Genomic DNA, 22500 nt, shown 5'->3' on the forward strand with positions numbered 1-22500 from the left:
ACTGGCACCATACTTATTTTGATTATTGTTATTATGTTATTGTTATTAATCTGTTGATTATTACTTAGATTAATCGATTAATAATTGGATAAAAGAGACAAACTACATTTCTATCCTTTCCAGTATTTTATTTTTAAAAAAACAGCATACTGGCACCATACTTATTTTGATTATTGTTATTGTTATGTTATTGTTATTAATCTGTCGATTATTACTTCGATTAATCGATTAATAATTGGATAAAAGAGACAAACTACATTTCTATCCTTTCCAGTATTTTATTTTTTTAAAAACAGCATATTGGCACCATACTTATTTTGATTATTGTTATTGTTATGTTATTGTTATTAATCTGTCGATTATTACTTCGATTAATCGATTAATAATTGGATAAAAGAGACCAACTACATTTCTATACTTTCCAGTATTTTATTTTAAAAAAACAGCATACTGGCACCATACTTATTTTGATTATTGTTATTGTTATGTTATTGTTATTAATCTGTCGATTATTAATCGATTAATAATCGGATAAAAGAGACAAACTACATTTCTATCCTTTCCAGTATTTTATTTTTAAAAAACAGCATACTGGCACCATACTTATTTTGATTATTGTTATTATGTTATTGTTATTAATCTGTCGATTATTAATTCGATTAATCGATTAATAATTGGATAAAAGAGACGAACTACATTTCTATCCTTTCCAGTATTTTATTTTTTAAAAACAGCATACTGGCACCATGCTTATTTTGATTATTGTTATTGTTATGTTATTGTTATTAATCTGTCGATTATTACTTCGATTAATCGATTAATAATCGGATAGAAGAGATAAACTACATTTCTATCCTTTCCAGTATTTTATTTAATTAAAAAAAACAGCATACTGGCACCATACTTATTTTGATTATTGTTATTGTTATGTTATTGTTATTAATCTGTCGATTATTACTTCGATTAATCGATTAATAATCGGATAAAAGAGACAAACTACATTTCTATCCCTTCCAGTATTTTATTTTTTAAAAAACAGCATACTGGCACCATACGTATTTTGATTATTTTTAGTATGTTATTTTTATTAATCTGTCGATTATTACTTCGATTAATCGATTAATAATTGGATAAATAGACAAACTACATTTCTATCCTTTCCAGTATTTTATTTTTTTAAAACAGCATACTGGCACCATACTTATTTTGATTATTGTTATGTTATTGTTATTAATCTGTCGATTATTACTTCGATTAATCGATTAATAATTGGATAAAAGAGACAAACTACATTTCTATCCTTTCCAGTATTTTATTTTAAAAAAACAGCATACTGGCACCTTACTTATTTTGATTATTGTTATTGTTATGTTATTGTTATTAATCTGTCGATTATTACATCGATTAATAATTGGATAAAAGAGACCAACTACATTTCTATCCTTTCCAGTATTTTATTTTTAAAAAACAGCATACTGGCACCATACTTATTTTGATTATTGTTATGTTATTGTTATTAATCTGTCGATTATTACTTCGATTAATCGATTAATAATCGGATAAAAGAGACAAACTACATTTCTATCCTTTCCAGTATTTTATTTTAAAAAAACAGCATACTGGCACCATACTTATTTTGATTATTGTTATTGTTGTGTTATTGTTATTAATCTGTCGATTATTACTTCGATTAATCGATTAATAATTGGATAAAAGAGACAAACTACATTTCTATCCTTTCCAGTATTTTATTTAAAAAAAACAGCATACTGGCACCATACTTATTTTGATTATTGTTATTGTTATGTTATTTTTATTAATCTGTCGATTATTACTTCGATTAATCGATTAATAATTGGATAAAAGAGACAAACTACATTTCTATCCTTTCCAGTATTTTATTTTTTAAAAACAGCATACTGGCACCATACTTATTTTGATTATTGTTATTGTTATGTTATTGTTATTAATCTGTCGATTATTACTTCGATTAATCGATTAGTAATTGGATAAAAGAGACAAACTACATTTCTATCCTTTCCAGTATTTTATTTTTAAAAAACAGCATACTGGCACCATACTTTTTTTGATTATTGTTATTGTTATGTTATTGTTATTAACCTGTCGATTATTACTTCGATTAATCGATTAATAATTGGATAAAAGAGACAAACTGCATTTCTATCCTTTCCAGTATTTTATTTTTAAAAAACAGCATACTGGCACCATACTTATTTTGATTATTGTTATTGTTATGTTATTAACCTGTCGATTATTGCTTCGATTAATCGATTAATGATCGGATAAAAGAGACAAACTACATTTCTATCCTTTCCAGTATTTTATTTTTTTTTAAAACAGCCTACTGGCACCATACTTATTTTGATTATTGTTATTGTTATGTTATTGTTATTAATCTGTTGATTATTACTTCAATTAATCGATTAATAATTGGATAAAAGAGACAAACTACATTTCTATCCTTTCCAGTATTTTATTTTTTAAAAACAGCATACTGGCACCATACTTATTTTGATTATTGTTATTGTTATGTTATTGTTGTTAATCTGTCGATTATTACTTCGATTAATCGATTAATAATTGGATAAAAGAGACCAACTACATTTCTATCCTTTCCAGTATTTTATTTTTTAAAAACAGCATACTGGCACCATACTTATTTTGATTATTGTTATTGTTATGTTATTGTTATTAATCCGTCGATTATTACTTCGATTAATCGATTAATAATTGGATAAAAGAGACAAACTACATTTCTATCCTTTCCAGTATTTTATTTTTTTTTAAAACAGCATACTGGCACCATACTTATTTTGATTATTGTTATTATGTTATTGTTATTAATCTGTCGATTATTACTTAGATTAATCGATTAATAATTGGGTAAAAGAGACCAACTACATTTCTATCCTTTCCAGTATTTTATTTAAAAAAAACAGCATACTGGCACCATACTTATTTTGATTATTGTTATGTTATTGTTATTAATCTGTCGATTATTACTTCGATTAATCTATTAATAATTGGATAAAAGAGACAAACTACATTTCTATCCTTTCCAGTATTTTATTTTTTTTTAAAACAGCATACTGGCACCATACTTATTTTGATTATTGTTATTATGTTATTGTTATTAATCTGTTGATTATTACTTAGATTAATCGATTAATAATTGGATAAAAGAGACAAACTACATTTCTATCCTTTCCAGTATTTTATTTTTAAAAAAAACAGCATACTGGCACCATACTTATTTTGATTATTGTTATTGTTATGTTATTGTTATTAATCTGTCGATTATTACTTCGATTAATCGATTAATAATTGGATAAAAGAGACAAACTACATTTCTATCCTTTCCAGTATTTTATTTTTAAAAAAACAGCATACTGGCACCATACTTATTTTGATTATTGTTATGTTATTGTTATTAATCTGTCGATTATTACTTCGATTAATCGATTAATAATTGGATAAAAGAGACCAACTACATTTCTATACTTTCCAGTATTTTATTTTTAAAAAACAGCATACTGGCACCATACTTATTTTGATTATTGTTATTGTTATGTTATTGTTATTAATCTGTCGATTATTAATCGATGAATAATCGGATAAAAGAGACAAACTACATTTCTATCCTTTCCAGTATTTTATTTTTAAAAAACAGCATACTGGCACCATACTTATTTTGATTATTGTTATTATGTTATTGTTATTAATCTGTCGATTATTACGTCGATTAATCGATTAATAATTGGATAAAAGAGACAAACTACATTTCTATCCTTTCCAGTATTTTATTTTTTAAAAACAGCATACTGGCACCATGCTTATTTTGATTATTGTTATGTTATTGTTATTAATCTGTCGATTATTACTTCGATTAATCTATTAATAATTGGATAAAAGAGACAAACTACATTTCTATCCTTTCCAGTATTTTATTTTTTTTTAAAACAGCATACTGGCACCATACTTATTTTGATTATTGTTATTATGTTATTGTTATTAATCTGTTGATTATTACTTAGATTAATCGATTAATAATTGGATAAAAGAGACAAACTACATTTCTATCCTTTCCAGTATTTTATTTTAAAAAAAAACAGCATACTGGCACCATACTTATTTTGATTATTGTTATTGTTATGTTATTGTTATTAATCTGTCGATTATTACTTCGATTAATCGATTAATAATTGGATAAAAGAGACAAACTACATTTCTATCCTTTCCAGTATTTTATTTTTAAAAAAACAGCATACTGGCACCATACTTATTTTGATTATTGTTATGTTATTGTTATTAATCTGTCGATTATTACTTCGATTAATCGATTAATAATTGGATAAAAGAGACCAACTACATTTCTATACTTTCCAGTATTTTATTTTTAAAAAACAGCATACTGGCACCATACTTATTTTGATTATTGTTATTGTTATGTTATTGTTATTAATCTGTCGATTATTAATCGATTAATAATCGGATAAAAGAGACAAACTACATTTCTATCCTTTCCAGTATTTTATTTTTAAAAAACAGCATACTGGCACCATACTTATTTTGATTGTTGTTATTATGTTATTGTTATTAATCCGTCGATTATTACTTCGATTAATCGATTAATAATTGGATAAAAGAGACAAACTACATTTCTATCCTTTCCAGTATTTTATTTTTTAAAAACAGCATACTGGCACCATGCTTATTTTGATTATTGTTATTGTTATGTTATTGTTATTAATCTGTCGATTATTACTTCGATTAATCGATTAATGATCGGATAAAAGAGACAAACTACATTTCTATCCTTTCCAGTATTTTATTTTTAAAAAACAGCATACTGGCACCATACTTATTTTGATTATTGTTTCTCAGCTGTTTGTAAATGTTGCAGTTTATAAATAAAGGTTTATAAAAAAATAAAAAATAAAAAATATTTTAAATTAAAAAAAAAAAAAAAAAAGCCTCTGCGCATAGCATAGATCCAACGAATCGATGACTAAATTAATCGGCAACTATTTTAATAATCGATTTTAATCAATTTAATCGATTAGTTGTTGCAGCCCTAGTTCTATGACTTAACATGTCTTTTAAAAGATACAAACTGTTAGAAAAGAAATGCTGTATAAAAACAAAGTACTGCTGTAGTTGTTAGTTAATATTAATACAGCATTTACTTTGGAGAGTGGACTTGTACGCTACCTCCTTCCAGTTGTCAAACACACCATCAGCAGCAGCCGTATTTACATGGATAAACATTTGCGGCTCAGATATTATTTGCAGTTGGTCAACTCAAAATTGCTTACCCCCTTTTTTCTTCATTGCAAACGTTGTGTTTTACAGCTGGAGATTGACATCTTCTGTAACATAAAGCAAAACGATGGTCCTTTTTCTTTCATTTAGTGTCTTTTTGGCCGAGCAGTTTGAGTCCCTGCAGTCCCAGTTGGACACCATGATGCCCGCTGCCAAGAAGCCTTTCCTGCAGCAGTTCTACTCCCAGGTACGACACACACACCTTTTTTGCTGGAATTTTTGGAGCCGAGGCACGCTTCTATTTTTTTTTCATTGAAAAAACATCCCTCAGTAGCATATATTGACCATTTAAAGCAGGGGTCACCAACGCGGTGCCCGCGGGCACCAGGTCGCCCGTAAGGACCAGATGAGTCCCCCGCTGGCCTGTTCTAAAAATAGCTCAAATAGCAGCACTTACCAGTGAGCTGCCTCTATTTTTTAAATTGTATTTATTTACTAGCAAGCTGGTCTCGCTTTGCTCGACATTTTTAATTCTAAGAGAGACAAAACTCAAATACAATTTGAAAATCCAAGAAAATATTTTAAAGACTTGGTCTTCACTTGTTGAAATAAATTCATTATTGTTTTACTTTGCTTCTTATAACTTTCAGAAAGACAATTTTAGAGAAAAAATACAACCTTAAAAATTATTTTAGGATTTTTAAACATATATACCTTTTTACCTTTTGAATTCCTTCCTCTTCTTTCCTGACAATTTAAATCAATGTTGAAGTAAAAAAAATTTTTTATTGTAAAGAATAATAAATACATTTTAATTTAATTCTTCATTTTAGCTTCTGTTTTTTTCGACGAAGAATATTTGTGAAATATTTCTTAAAACTTATTATGATTAAAATTCTAAAAAAAATATTCTGGCAAATCTAGAAAATCTGTAGAATCAAATTGAAATCTTATTTCAAGGTCTTTTGAATTTCTTTTAAAATTTTTGTTCTGGAAAATCTAGAAGAAATAATGATTTGTCTTTGTTAGAAATATAGCTTGGTCCAATTTGTTATATATTCTAACAAAGTGTAGATTGGATTTTAACCTATTTAAAATATGTCATCCAAATTCTAAAATTAATCTTAATCAGGAAAAATTACTAATGATGTTCCATAAATTATTTTTTTAAGTTTTTCTCTTTTTTTCAGTTGAATTTTGAATTTTAAAGAGTCGAAATTGAAGATAAGCTATGTTTCAAAATTTAATTGTCATTTTTTTTCGTGTTTTCTCCTCTTTTAAACCGTTCAATTAAGTGTAAATATCATTAATTATTAATAATAACATACAGTTAAAGGTAAATTGAGCAAATTGGCTATTTCTGGCAATTTATTGAAGTGTGTATCAAACTGGTAGCCCTTTGCATTAATCACTACCCAAGAAGTAGCTCTTGCTTTCAAAAAGGTTGGTGACCCCTGCTTTAAAGTCATTCTCGTCAAATACCTGACGCGATTGTTCGATATTAATTCACATCGTAATCGTAACGGCGTTTGGGACGGAGCGGCTCGGACGGTGGCGCGGCCATGCCAGCAACTTGAGGGTTCCGGGTTCGATGCCAGCTTCCGCCATCCTAATCACGGCCCACCTACTTCCCAGTGGCACCTACCATATTTTTCGGACTATAAGTCGCAGTTTTTTTTCATAGTTTGGCCAGGGGTGCGACTTATACTCAGGAGCGACTTATGTGTGAAATGATTAACACATTAGCGTAAAATATCCAATAATATTATTGATCTCATCCACGTAAGAGACTAGACGTATAAGATTTCATGGGATTTAGCGATTAGGAGTGACAGATTGTTTGGTAAACGTATAGCATGTTCTATATGTTATAGTTATTTGAATGACTCTTACCATAATATGTTACGTTAACATACCAGTTGGTTATTTATGCCTCATATAACGTACACTTATTCAGCCTGTTGTTCACTATTCTTTAGACATTTTAAATTGCCTTTCAAATGTCTAATCTTGCTGTTGGCTTTTATCAAATACATTTCCCCCAAAAAATGCGACTTATACTCCAGTGCGACTTATATATGTTTTTTTCCCTTCTTTATTATGCATTTTCGGCCGGTGCGATTTATAATCCGAAAAATACGGTACACTGGTGTGTGAATGTGCGTAAACAAACATGAGAAAATTAATAATAATTTCAAAAATCAATAATTCTCTTATCTCAAATTAGGCCCACAAAGCAATTATCTACCTGCTGCCGCCTACTGATGTGGGAAAGTATTACCGTATTTTCCGGACCATAGGGCGCACCGGATTATAAGGCGCACTGCCGATGAGCGGGTCTATTTTTATACAAAAGGCGCACCGGATTATAAGGCGCATTAAAATGAGTCATATTATGATTATTTTCTAAATGTAAAAGACTTCCTTGTGGTCTACATAACATGTGATGGTGGTTCTTTGGCCAAAATGTTGCATAGATCAGTGTTTCCCATAAACTGACAAGATACCTGTGGCGGTGGGGGCGTGGCTATGGGCGTGGTCACCATGACATCATCGAGTAATTTGCATAATTTACTACAATGATATGATTTTCTCTAAAAAGGCTCAAAAAATGTATACTTACTAATTAATAACAACAGTTTTGTTTTAAACGTCCATCCATCCATCCATTTTACAATATAATTACAACACTTTATGTACATATTTATATACAGATTTGAACAATAAGTTATTCACTGAAATATATTTATTAATTGTGGTTCTTACAAAAAATATATCTTATAAAATGCATCATGAGACAGCACCCGACACTCAACAACGGCACATTGTTTGTAGAGCGGTGCTTTTCAACCTTTTTTGAGCCAAGGCACATTTATTGCGTTGACAAAATGCGCAGGCACACCACCAGCAGAAATCATTAAAAAATAAAACTCAGTTAACAATAAAAAGTGGTTGTCGCAATTGTTGGATATGACTTTAAAGCATAACCAAGCATGCATCACTATAGCTCTTGTCTCAAAGTAGGTGTACTGTCACCACCTGTCACATCACACCCTGACTTATTTGGACTTTTTTGCTGTTTTCCTGTGTGTAGTGTTTTACTTCTTGTCTCGCGCTCCTATTTTGGTGGCTTTTTCTCTTTTTTTTGGTATTTTCCTGTAGCAGTTTCATGTCTTCCTTTGAGCGATATTTCCCGCATCTACTTTGTTTTAGCAATCAAAGAATATTTCAGTTGTTTTTATCCTTCTTTGTGGGGACATTGTTGATTGTCATGTCATGTTCGGATGTACTTTGTGGACGCCGTCTTTGCTCCGCAGTAAGTCTTTGCTGTCGTCCAGCATTCTGTTTTTGTTGACTTTGTAGCCAGTTCAGTTTTAGTTTGGTTCTGCATAGCCTTCCCTAAGCTTCAATGCCTTTTCTTAGGGGCACTCACCTTTTGTTTATTTTTGGTTTAAGCATTAGACACCTTTTTACCTGCACTCTGCCTCCCGCTGTTTCCGACATCTACAAAGCAATTAGCTACCAGCTGCCACCTACTGATATGGAAGAGTATTACACGGTTACTCTGCCGAGCTCTAGACAGCACCGACACTCAACAACAACACATCATTTGCAGACTAAAATTACTGCTTTGCAAAAAATATTTTTTAACCCAAATAGGTGAAATTAGATAATCTCCCACGGCACAGTGGTTGAAAAACACTGATGTGGAATACAATTAGTGGTTTGCAAAAAAAAAATGTTTTGCAATAATTAGGTGACCTTGCAAAATGTCCCACGGCACATGAGTCGGTATCTCACTCCACACTAGCGTGGTTGAAAAACACTGCTGTGGATGCGCGTGTCTGACTCTCCCATGCAGCAGCACCGAGATCAAGCTAACCTTCAGTTGTGATGAAATGTGACAGATTTGACATTTAAATGTCCGAGCAAAATGTAAATGTGAAAGGATCTTTTCAGTAGCATTCATTAGTGCAGTGTTATTCAACCACTGTGCCGCGGCACACTAGTGTGCCGTGAGATACAGTCTGGTGTGCCGTGGGAGATTATCTAATTTCACCTATTTGGGTTAAAAAATATTTTTTGCAAAGCAGTAATTATAGTCTGCAAATGATGTGTTGTTGTTGAGTGTCGGTGCTGTCTAGAGCTCGGCAGAGTAACCGTGTAATACTCTTCCATATCAGTAGGTGGCAGCAGGTAGCTAAAGTCGGAGACAGCGGTAGGCGGTGTGCAGTAGAGATGCGCGGCTAGGCAATTATTTCATCCGCAACCGCATCACAAAAGTCGTCATCCACCCGCCATCCACCCGAACTAACATTTTATCCAAACCACACCCACCCGCCACCCACCCGTTGTTATATATCTAATATAGACGATGCGAGGCATTAGTGAGGTTAGAAAGCTTTTGCCTGTTAAAGAAAGGAGACTGATCCAATGCAGCAGAGACATTCAATGCGTGCCACGCATTAATATCTCTTGGCCACGCATTAGAGCAGACCGGGGCATTCTGCGGCCCGCGGGCCGCATCCGCCCTTTGTGCGTCCCTGTCCGGCCCGCGTGAGGCCAATTATAAATTACAAAATAAATTTTAAAAAGTATCTATGTCGAGTGTGCAATACAACGGTGCTGCTTTTGTTTTGAAAATCGTTATTTGTATTACTTCCGTTGTGGACGTATGCGCGTGCGTGATTGTGAGTGAATGTGAACAGCTGCAATCACGAATTACAAAATAAAGTTGAAAAAACATCTATGTCGTGCGCGCAATACAACTGTGCTGCTTTTATTTTGAAAAGTATTATTTATGGGCGTTTGTCCGTGTGTAACCTGCGAGTGAAGGTGCACATGCAGCGACAAGTGATGCACGGTTTACAACCGAGACGCTAAAAAGAGAAAAGTTGATGAGGAATGGCGTGTTTTCAACAAGACATGGACTGCCAAGCAACGTTCCCTCTAAGGTGCGCGCCTGCGCAATTGCGCACTGCTCAAGCGTCCTCTGCGCACAGCAAATATATGCCGCGCACCAAATCAAATCCCATCTGAATTCTAAACAAAATAAACATATTTATTCTATGTAATTTTGCAATGCAACTTTGAGTGACAGTGACAACAAGCGGCCCTAACGGTGTTCGTCAACACCGTTCAATTGAACACCGTTCAATTATTGTAACGTCTATCGAGATGCTTCGAGGACAGGAATTATATTGATCACTTTATTGAGCAAAACTGTTTATATTCGGGCATAACCACACCAAAAACATGAGTAAAACACTTCTATCTGGAAAAACTAGTAATTTTCTGCCGTACAAAGCAGGCCAAAACCAACTTGTCATCTGTCACCAACACTCATACCACTAAACCACTGGTGCGTTTATGGTCACACAAAAAGTCGGACAACTCAAACACCACACAAAGTTACACTATGACTCCTCAGTCATACGTGTGCTTATTTTACTGTCATTTATATTAGTCATGGAATGCTGTTACACACACTATGTTGAAGTATTATTATTAATTATTATTATTATTATTATTTATCTTACGGTATATATCAAAAATAATATCGAGCAAAATTTAATTGAAATATTGTCGATGTGGCCCTCCAGCAGTGCTCGGGTTGCTCATGCGGCCCCCGGTAAAAATTAATTGCCCACCCCTGCATTAGAGGTAGGGATGTATCTTGTGTTTTTTATGTTGATTTAATTTTAAAAAAAACGATATAGATAATAAAAAACCGATGCCGATAATTTCCGCTATTACATTTTAACGCATTTATCGGCCGATAATATCGGTAGGCCGATATTATCGGACATCCCTATCTGTATCGTTTTTGTTTTGTTTTTGTTTTTGTTTTTTTATTAAATCAACATAAAAAACACAAGATACACTTACAATTAGTGCACCAACCCAAAAAACCTCCCTCCCCCCATTTCTTTCTGTTATCAATATTCTGGTTCCTACATTATATATCAATATATATCAATACAGTCTGCAAGGGATACAGTCCGTAAGCACACATGATTGTGCGTGCTGCTGGTCCACTAATAGTACTAACCTTTAACAGTTAATTTTACTCATTTTCATTCATTACTAGTTTCTTTGTAACTGTTTTTATATTGTTTTACTTTCTTTTTTATTCAAGAAAATGTTTTTAATTTAGTTATTTTTTTTAAAAAGTACCTTATCTTCACCATACCTGGTTGTCCAAATTAGGCATAATAATGTGTTAATTCCACGACTGCATATATCGGTTGATATCGGTATCGGTTGATATCGGTATCGGTAATTAAAGAGTTGGACAATATCGGGATATCGGCAAAAAGCCATTATCGGACATCCCTGAGAAAAAGCCACCAAAATAGGAGCGCAAGACAAGAAGTAAAACACTACACACAGGAAAACAGCAAAAAAGTCCAAATAAGTCAGGGTGTGATGTGACAGGTGGTGACAGTACACCTACTTTGAGACAAGAGCTATAGTGATGCATGCTTTAAAGTCATATCCAACAATTGCGACAACCACTTTTTACTGTCAACCGAGTTTAGTTTTTTAATGACTTCTGCTGGTGGTGTGCCTCCTCCGCATTTTGTCAACGCGAAAAATGTGCCTTGGCTCCAAAAAGGTTGAAAAACACCGCATTAGTGGTTCAGTCCAGCTACTAAGTAGTTGGCTGTGGAATGAAGTATTGTGGAGGCACACGTTGCATTTCCACGCCACCTTTTTCTTTTTGAACCAATTTCTGCTCCACTCTGCCCGGATTCTGCAAAGAAAATGATCTGTCACTCAAAAGCGTGCGAGCTGCTTTTCCTTTTGGCGTACACTTGACATTTGAGATGTTGGAATGAATTGAATTGAATGCCATGTTGGATGATTTTACGGCTGTAAATGTTATCACACACACACACACACACACACACACACACACACACACACACACACACACACACACACACACGTGTCACCAGATAGGTATGCCAGACTGCTACTGTTTGTGTGGACAACTCCGTGTCTCCCCTCTGGCAGACCGTGTCCACGGCCAGTGAACTGCGGAAGCCCATATACTGGATCGTGGCGGCCAAGGCCATCGACTACGAGCAGATGTTGCTCTTGATGTCGGGCGTCAAATGGGACATCAGAGAGATCATGTCCCAGCATAACATATACGTGGATGTCCTCTTGCAGGTAATGTTGACATATAAAGTGATTGCATGAACCAGAAGCATACATTTATGACCATGTAACCATCAACGATACTAATAACTAGAGATATCGGTATCGGTTGATATCGGTATCGGTAATTAAAGAGTTGGACAATATCGGAATATCGGATATCGGCAAAAAGCCATTATCGGACATCCCTAGTTTCAATGAGTTCCCGGCAAGCAGACAAAAGCTATCTTTGATCTTACCAAGCAAAAGGCTTGTAAAACTCCACTGTGTAGGATGGGAAGCGACATGAAGGTGTCGGTTTCTTTGGTGTATTGTAATCCACAGGAACGTTTTGTCTTGACCCGAGATCTACAAAGCGGAGAGGAAGCAGGACCTGACCCCCTTCCAGGCACTTTTTCTTTGAACTGTTTTGTAACCAAAGGCCACTGCTGTTTATGACCCCCCCTCCCTTTAGAAACAGCTGTTGCCATGTAATCAGGGAAACGCCAAATAAAAGAGGAGGCGTACAATCTTTTGTCAGAGCGTAATGGGACACTGTGCAAGGGTACAGGCCTACGCGTTTCTCCTCATCGAGCCAAATTTAATTATGTCTCTGTTTAATTCCTTGCTTCTTTGTCTGTTTAATAGATGTCATCAGTGTTTGAACCTGACACGAACCATTGGGAGTTTTACTGTGGTTATTAGTAGAGATGTCCGATAATATCGGCCGGCCGATATTATCGGCCGCTAAATGCGTTAAAATGTAATATCGGAAATTATCGGTATCGTTTTTTTTTATTATCAGTATCGTTTTTTTTGTTTTGTTTTTGTTTTTTTTAATTAAATCAACATAAAAAACACAAGATACACTTACAATTAGTGCACCAACCCAAAAAACCTCCCTCCCCCATTTACACTCATTCACACAAAAGGGTTGTTTCTTTCTGTTATTAATATTCTGGTTCCTACATTATATATCAATATATATCAATACAGTCTGCAAGGGATACAGTCCGTAAGCACACATGATTGTGCGTGCTGCTGCTCCACTAATAGTACTAACCTTTAACAGTTAATTTTACAAATTTTCATTAATTACTAGTTTCTATGTAACTGTTTTTATATTGTTTTACTTTCTTTTTTATTCAAGAAAATGTTTTTAATTTATTTATCTTATTTGATTTGATTTGATTCATTTTTTTAAAAAGTACCTTATCTTCACCATACCTGGTTGTCCAAATTTGGCATAATAATGTGTTAATTCCACGACTGCATATATCGGTTGATATCGGTATCGGTTGATATCGGTATTGGTAATTAAAGAGTTGGACAATATCGGAATATCGGATATCGGCAAAAAGCCATTATCGGACATCCCTAGATACAGATAATAAAAAAACCGATACCGATAATTTCCGATATTACATTTTAACGCATTTATCGGCCGATAATATCGGCAGGCCGATATTATCGGACATCCCTACTTTTTGTCTTTTTTTTTGGTATTTTCCTGTAGCAGTTTCAAAAAGCCATTATCGGACATCCCTACTAATAACCACAGTAAAACTCCCAATGGTTCGTGTCAGGTTCAAACACTGATGACATCTATTAAACAGACAAAGAAGCAAGGAATTAAACAGAGACATAGTTAAATTTGGCTCGATGAGGAGAAACGCCTAGACCTAGTGTCCCACCACGCTCTGACGAAACATTGTACACCTCTTTTATTTGGACTTTCCCTGATTACATGGCAACAGCTGTTTCTAAAGGGAGGGGGGGTCATAAACAGCAGTGGCCTTTGGTTACAAAACAGTTCAAAGAAAAGGTGCCTGGAAGGGGGTCAGGTCCTGCTTCCTCTCCGCTTTGTAGATCTCGGGTCAAGACAAAACGTTCCTGTGGATTACAATACGTCAAAGAAACCGACACCTTCATGTCGCTTCCCATCCTACACAGTGGAGTTGTACAAGCCCTTTGCTTGGTAAGATCAAAGATAGCTTTTGTCTGCTCGCCGGGAACTCATTGAAACTAGGGATGTCCGATAATGGCTTTTTGCCGATATTCCGATATTGTCCAACTCTTTAATTACCGATATCAACCGATACCGATATCAACCAATATATACAGTCGTGGAATTAACACATTATTATGCCTAATTTGGACAACCAGGTATGGTGAAAATAAGGTACTTTTTAAAAAAATTAATAAAGTTAAATTAAATAAATTAGAAACATTTTCTTGAATAAAAAAGAAAGTAAAACAACATAAAATCAGTTACATAGAAACTAGTAATGAATGAAAATGAGTAAAATTAACTGTTAAAGGTTAGTACTATTAGTGGAGCAGCAGCACGCACAATCATGTGTGCTTACGGACTGTATCCCTTGCAGACTGTATTGATATATATTGATATATAATGTAGGAAGCAGAATATTAATAACAGAAAGAAACAACCCTTTTGTGTGAATGAGTGTAAATGGGGGGAGGGAGGTTTTTTGGGTTGGTGCACTAATTGTAAGTGTATCTTGTGTTTTTTATGTTGATTTAATTAAAAAACAAACAAAACAAAAAAAAACGATACCGATAATTAAAAAAAACGATACCGATAATTTCCGATATTACATTTTAAAGCATTTATCGGCCGATAATATCGGCCGGCCGATATTATCGGACATCTCTACTAATAACCACAGTAAAACTCCCAATGGTTCGTGTCAGGTTCAAACACTGATGACATCTATTAAACAGACAAAGAAGCAAGGAATCAAACAGAGACATAATTTAATTTGGCTCGATGAGGAGAAACGCGTAGACCTGTACCCTTGCACAGTGTCCCATTACGCTCTGACAAAAGATTGTACGCCTCCTCTTTTATTTGGACTTTCCCTGATTACATGGCAACAGCTGTTTCTAAAGGGAGGGGGGGTCATAAACAGCCGTGGCCTTTGGTTACAAAATAGTTCAAAGAAAAGGTGCCTGGAAGGGGGTCAGGTCCTGCTTCCTCTCCGCTCTGTAGATCTCGGGTCAAGACAAAACGTTCCTGTGGATTACAATACATCAAAGAAACCGACACCTTCATGTCGCTTCCCATCCTACACAGTGGAGTTGTACAAGCCCTTTGCTTGGTGAGATCAAAGATAGCTTTTGTCTGCTCGCCGGGAACTCATTGAAACTAGGGATGTCCGATAATGGCTTTTTGCCGATATCCGATATTCCGATATTGTCCAACTCTTTAATTACCGATACCGATATCAACCGATACCGATATCAACTGATATATACAGTCGTGGAATTAACACATTATTATGCCTAATTTGGACAACCAGGTATGGTGAACATAAGGTACTTTTAAAAAAAAAATAATTAAATTCAATGAATTAGAAACATTTTCTTGAATAAAAAAGAAAGTAAAACAATATAAAATCAGTTACATAGAAACTAGTAATTAATGAAAATGAGTAAAAATTAACTGTTAAAGGTTAGTACTATTAGTGGACCAGCAGCATGCACAATCATGTGTGCTTACGGACTGTATCCCTTGCAGACTGTATTGATATATATTGATATATAATGTAGGAACCAGAATATTAATAACAGAAAGAAACAACCCTTTTGTGTGAATGAGTGTGAATGGGGGAGGGAGGTTTTTTGGGTTGGTGCACTAATTGTAAGTGTATCTTGTGTTTTTTATGTTGATTTAATAAAAAAAATAATAATAAAAAAAACAAAAAACAAAAAAAAAACGATACCGATAATAAAAAAAACGATACCGATAATTTCCGATATTACATTTTAAAGCATTTATCGACATCTCTACTAATAACCACAGTAAAACTCCCAATGGTTCGTGTCAGGTTCAAACACTGATGACATCTATTAAACAGACAAAGAAGCAAGGAATTAAACAGAGACATAATTTAATTTGGCTCGATGAGGAGAAACGCGTAGGCCTGTACCCTTGTACAGTGTCCCACCACGCTCTGACAAAAGATTGTACGCCTCCTCTTTTATTTGGCGTTTCCTTGATTACATGGCAACAGCTGTTTCTAAAGGGAGGGGGGTCATAAACAGCAGTGGCCTTTGGTTACAAAACAGTTCAAAGAAAAAGTGCCTGGAAGGGGGTCAGGTCCTGCTTCCTCGCCGCTTTGTAGATCTCGGGTCAAGACAAAACGTTCCTGTGGATTACAATACATCAAAGAAACCGACACCTTCATGTCGCTTCCCATCCTACACAGTGGAGTTTTACAAGCCTTTTGCTTGGTAAGATCAAAGATAGCTTTTGTCTGCCCGCCGGGAACTCATTGAAACTAGGGATGTCCGATAATGGCTTTTTGCCGATATCCGATATTCCGATATTGTCCAACTCTTTAATTACCGATACCGATATCAACCGATACCGATATCAACCAATATATACAGTCGTGGAATTAACACATTATTATGCCTAATTTGGACAACCAGGTATGGTGAAAATAAGGTACTTTTAAAAAAAATTAATAAAATTAAATTAAATAAATTAGAAACATTTTCTTGAATAAAAAAGAAAGTAAAACAATATAAAATCAGTTACATAGAAACTAGTAATTAATGAAAATGAGTAAAAATTAACTGTTAAAGGTTAGTACGATTAGTGGACCAGCAGCATGCACAATCATGTGTGCTTACGGACTGTATCCCTTGCAGACTGTATTGATATATATTGATATATAATGTAGGAACCAGAATATTCATAACAGAAAGAAACAACCCTTTTGTGTGAATGAGTGTGAATGAGTGTGAATGGGGGAGGGAGGTTTTTTGGGTTGGTGCACTAATTGTAAGTGTATCTTGTGTTTTTTATGTTGATTTAATAAAAAAATAAAAATAAAAAAAACAAAAAACAAAAAAAAACGATACCGATAATAAAAAAACTGATACCGATAATTTCCGATATTACATTTTAAAGCATTTATTGACATCTCTACTAATAACCACAGTAAAACTCCCAATGGTTCGTGTCAGGTTCAAACACTGATGACATCTATTAAACAGACAAAGAAGCAAGGAATTAAACAGAGACATAATTTAATTTGGCTCGATGAGGAGAAACGCGTAGGCCTGTACCCTTGCACAGTGTCCCATTACGCTCTGACAAAAGATTGTACGCCTCCTCTTTTATTTGGACTTTCCCTGATTACATGGCAACAGCTGTTTCTAAAGGGAGGGGGGTCATAAACAGCCGTGGCTTTTGGTTACAAAACAGTTCAAAGAAAAGGTGCCTGGAAGGGGGTCAGGTCCTGCTTCCTCTCCGCTTTGTAGATCTCGGGTCAAGACAAAATCTTCCTGTGGATTACAATACGTCAAAGAAACCGACACCTTCATGTCGCTTCCCATCCTACACAGTGGAGTTGTACAAGCCCTTTGCTTGGTAAGATCAAAGATAGCTTTTGTCTGCTCGCCGGGAACTCATTGAAACTAGGGATGTCCGATAATGGCTTTTTGCCGATATTCCGATATTGTCCAACTCTTTAATTACCGATACCGATATCAACCGATACCGATATCAACCAATATATACAGTTGTGGAATTAACACATTATTATGCCTAATTTGGACAACCAGGTATGGTGAAAATAAGGTACTTTTAAAAAAAATTAATACAATTAAATTAAATAAATTAGAAACATTTTCTTGAATAAAAAAGAAAGTAAAACAACATAAAATCAGTTACATAGAAACTAGTAATTAATGAAAATGAGTAAAATTAACTGTTAAAGGTTAGTACTATTAGTGGACCAGCAGCACGCACAATCATGTGTGCTTACGGACTGTATCCCTTGCAGACTGTATTGATATATATTGATATATAATGTAGGAACCAGAATATGAAACAACCCTTTTGTGTGAATGAGTGTAAATGGGGGAGGGAGGTTTTTTGGGTTGGTGCACTAATTGTAAGTGTATCTTGTGTTTTTATGTGGATTTAATTTAAAAAAAAATAAAAAAAACCGATACCGATAATAAAAAAAACGATACCGATAATTTCCGATATTACATTTTAAAGCATTTATCGGCCGATAATATCGGCCGGCCGATATTATCGGACATCTCTACTAATAACCACAGTAAAACTCCCAATGGTTCGTGTCAGGTTCAAACACTGATGACATCTATTAAACAGACAAAGAAGCAAGGAATTAAACAGAGACATAATTAAATTTGGCTCGATGAGGAGAAACGCGTAGGCCTGTACCCTTGCACAGTGTCCCATTACGCTCTGACAAAAGATTGTACGCCTCCTCTTTTATTTGGACTTTCCCTGATTACATGGCAACAGCTGTTTCTAAAGGGAGGGGGGTTGTAAACAGCCGTGGCCTTTGGTTACGAAACAGTTCAAAGAAAAGGTGGGGTCAGGTCCTGCTTCCTCTCCACTTTGTAGATCTCAGGTCAAGACAAAATCTTCCTGTGGATTACAATACATCAGGGGTCACCAACCTTTTTGAAACCAAGAGCTACTTCTTGGGTAGTGATTAATGCGAAGGGCTACCAGTTTGATACACACTAAATAAATTGCCAGAAATAGCCAATTTGCACAATTTACCTTTAACTCTATGTTATTATTAATAATTAATGATATTTACACTTAATTGAACGGTTTAAAAGAGGAGAAAACACGGAAAAAAATGACAATTAAATTTTGAAACATAGTTTATCTTCAATTTTGACTCTTTAAAATTCAAAATTCAACTGAAAAAAAGAAGAGAAAAACTAGCTAATCTGAATCTTTTTGAAAAAATTTTAAAAAGAATTTATGGAACATCTTTAGTAATTTTTCCTGATTAAGATTAATTTTAGAATTTTGATGACATGTTTTAAATAGGTTAAAATCCAATCAACACTTTGTTAGAATATATAACAAATTGGACCAAGCTATATTTCTAACAAAGACAAATCATTATTTCTTCTAGATTTTCCAGAACAAAATTTTTAAAAGAAATTCAAAAGACTTTGAAATAAGATTTAAATTTGATTCTACAGATTTTCTAGATTTGCCAGAATAATTTTTTTGAATTTTAACCATGATAAGTTTGAAGAAATATTTCACAAATATTCTTCGTCGAAAAAACAGAAGCTAAAATGAATAATTAAATTAAAATGTATTTATTATTCTTTACATTAAAAACAATTAATTTACTTGAACATTGATTTAAATTGTCAGGAAAGAAGAGGAAGGAATTTAAAAGGTAAAAAGGTATATGTGTTTAAAAATCCTAAAATCATTTTTAAGGTTGTATTTTTTCTCTAAAATTGTTTTTCTGAAAGTTATAAGAAGCAAAGTAAAAAAATTTATGAATTTATTTAAACAAGTGAAAACCAAGTCTTTAAAATATTTTCTTGGATTTTCAAATTCTATTTGAGTTTTGTCTCTCTTAGAATTAAAAATGTCGAGCAAAGCGAGACCAGCTTGCTAGTAAACAAATAACATTTAAAAAATAGAGGCAGCTCACTGGTAAGTGCTGCTATTTGAGCTATTTTTAGAACAGGCCAGCGGGCTACTCATCTGGTCCTTACGGGCGAGCTGGTGCCCGCGGGCACCGCGTTGGTGACCCCTGCAATACATCAAAGAAACCGACACCTTCATGTCGCTTCCCATCCTACACAGTGGAGTTGTACAAGCCCTTTGCTTGGTGAGATCAAAGATAGCTTTTGTCTGCTCGCCGGGAACTCATTGAAACACAACGTTTTGTGATAACTGTGATACAATTATTCTGACACTAGTGGTCACTGTTGTCCATAGTGCGCAACAAAAGCAAGTATAGTTAACATAACTGAGGCTGGAAAAAATTGGGCGAGGCACAATTACGTGTTGGCGGCTTTTTGCACAATAATGACCGAGGGTAGTAAAACTGCACCGTCATTATATTGCACAATTTTTGGGCCGTGCCTCACAGACACCATTTGAAATAAATAAGGATTTTGATGTTCCTGCAAGAAATACAAGTTAGGTATTGTGTCCTCGTCCCCTGACGAGAAGACAATCTTCCATCATGCTGACTGAATACGAGCAGGCGGATGGAGAACGGATGCAAACACTAAAGCAAATATATCACAAGTGACAGGAGGTCACGCTGAAACTAACTTTGTTTTGTTCTCTGTGAGGGCGCGCTTTTCAATGCAAAATATTTGCGTTTTATGGACAGATTACATAAAGAACATCTGAACCAGTGACGTGCGGTGAGGTTCATGGCTGGTGAGCAGGCCCGGCCCTAACCAATCTGGCGCCCTATCGGCAGTGAAGTGTATATACTGTGGATAATGCATATGTTTAAGAGTTATTTCTTTATTCATAATCATGTTTGAATCAGGGGGGAGATGGGGGCTTTCTTTGTGTGAAAAAGAGTTGCTTTTTCCTTTGGAATGCCAGATCAACTTGGGCTACGCATTTGTATGTGTTGTTCGAGGCTGGTCTCTATTCTCAAATATTTGACAATAAATTACAAAATACCTATACTGTGCTTGGTGGTACCTTTGAGATCAGTTTATATGTCATCTAAGGAACTTGGGACTGACCAGCGTTTTACATCCCACTTGGAGGAACATCTGGTCAAACGCAACAATACTCACAAGAAACCGAATAGCTTTGTCTTTGACCTTTTTTTTTAACTTAAAGAAAGCAAATTAACAATCAGAATAGTTAACAAGATTTTTTTTTTAAATGAATAAATAAATGAATACAAAAATAAAAAATGAATATATAAAATACAATATTTTTTACATACATAAACACAAAATAAAACGTGTCAACAAGTTGCATAAAATAAATTAAAAATACAATATAAATAAGGCACTGCACAAAAGGAGATATCAAACCAGTATGACTTTAACAACTATATTACTAAAAAAGGGGATCCTACAGAGTTCTCTATTTGTGCTTTTTAATATTGCATTAACTAGAATGACTTACAAATGACTGTACACCAGGGAGTACTGTAATTACCTAACGTTACATTATTATTTTCCATAATAATTTAGCCCCCCCCCCACAATATTAACCCGACGTTAAAACAGAACTAGCTATTTATTGATTAGCAATTGCCGAATCATGTAACATTAGCTTAATGCTAAAAAGCCAGGTTACTATCACATTCTGTAACAGACAAATAATTTAATGTAGGCTAACGTTACCTACCTGCTACCTCTGTCTTTTTCTCGTTTCTCCTCCTCTTTTCTCTTTTTTCTTCCCTGGGCACCTGACAGTTTTGGCCGTTTTGACATCTTGTGTTGATTTTTTGATGTGGCGACGTCCAAAGAGTCATGATACGGGAAGGGAGGGGGCGCACCGTGCGGGGGGAGGGGGGGGGGGGCGTAATGTTGTAACAAATAATATTTCTATTAAATAGGCTTTACTTTGCATTTTATTTAACGTGGGATAATTTTTTGTATTTAGAAATAATAGTACCAACTTTTTTGATATTATTTTTTTTTCTCCAACATTTGTGGCGCCCCCTGATGGACGGCGCCCTTAGCATTTGCCTAAACGGCCTATGCCACGGGCCGGCCCTGCTGGTGAGGCACGGACTTCATCACAGTCAGGTTTACAAACATATGAACCCTAAAGAGTATCTTATTCACCATTTGATTGGCAGCAGTTAACGGGTTATGTTTAAAAGCTCATACCAGCATTCTTCCCTGCTTGGCACGCAGCATCAAGGGTTGGATTTGGGGGTTAAATCACCAAAAATGATTCCCGAACTGCTCCCCTCACCTTCCAGGGGGTGAACAAAGGGGTGGGTCAAATGCAGAGGACAAATTTCACCACACCTAGTGTGTGTGTGACAATCATTGGTACTTTAACTTAACTTTAACTTTACACATACAAACTGTAGCACACAAAAAAGCACATTTTATAAAAAAAAACGTTATTATGGTCTTACCTTTACTTATAAATGAAGTCCATGCGCCTCTGTTGTGCTGGATTAATGCACCCCCGCCGTAGAATGCACCCCCTGATGGGAGTGTTATATCAACTAAAGCCCTCACTTAAACTTTCCACGTGCAAGATTGAATCTATTTAAAGAAGTTATTTAATAAGAA

The 22500-nt window shown here is 34.6% G+C and overlaps 1 pseudogene; it reads left to right on the forward strand.

Moving 5' to 3' along the window:
* The window catches only part of LOC133636395 (asparagine synthetase [glutamine-hydrolyzing]-like), a 256169-nt pseudogene that overhangs the window by 197543 nt on the left and 36126 nt on the right, over positions 1–22500 (forward strand).

Source organism: Entelurus aequoreus, linkage group LG20 (genome assembly GCF_033978785.1).
Source record: "Entelurus aequoreus isolate RoL-2023_Sb linkage group LG20, RoL_Eaeq_v1.1, whole genome shotgun sequence".
Classification (NCBI taxonomy): Eukaryota; Metazoa; Chordata; class Actinopteri; order Syngnathiformes; family Syngnathidae; genus Entelurus; species Entelurus aequoreus.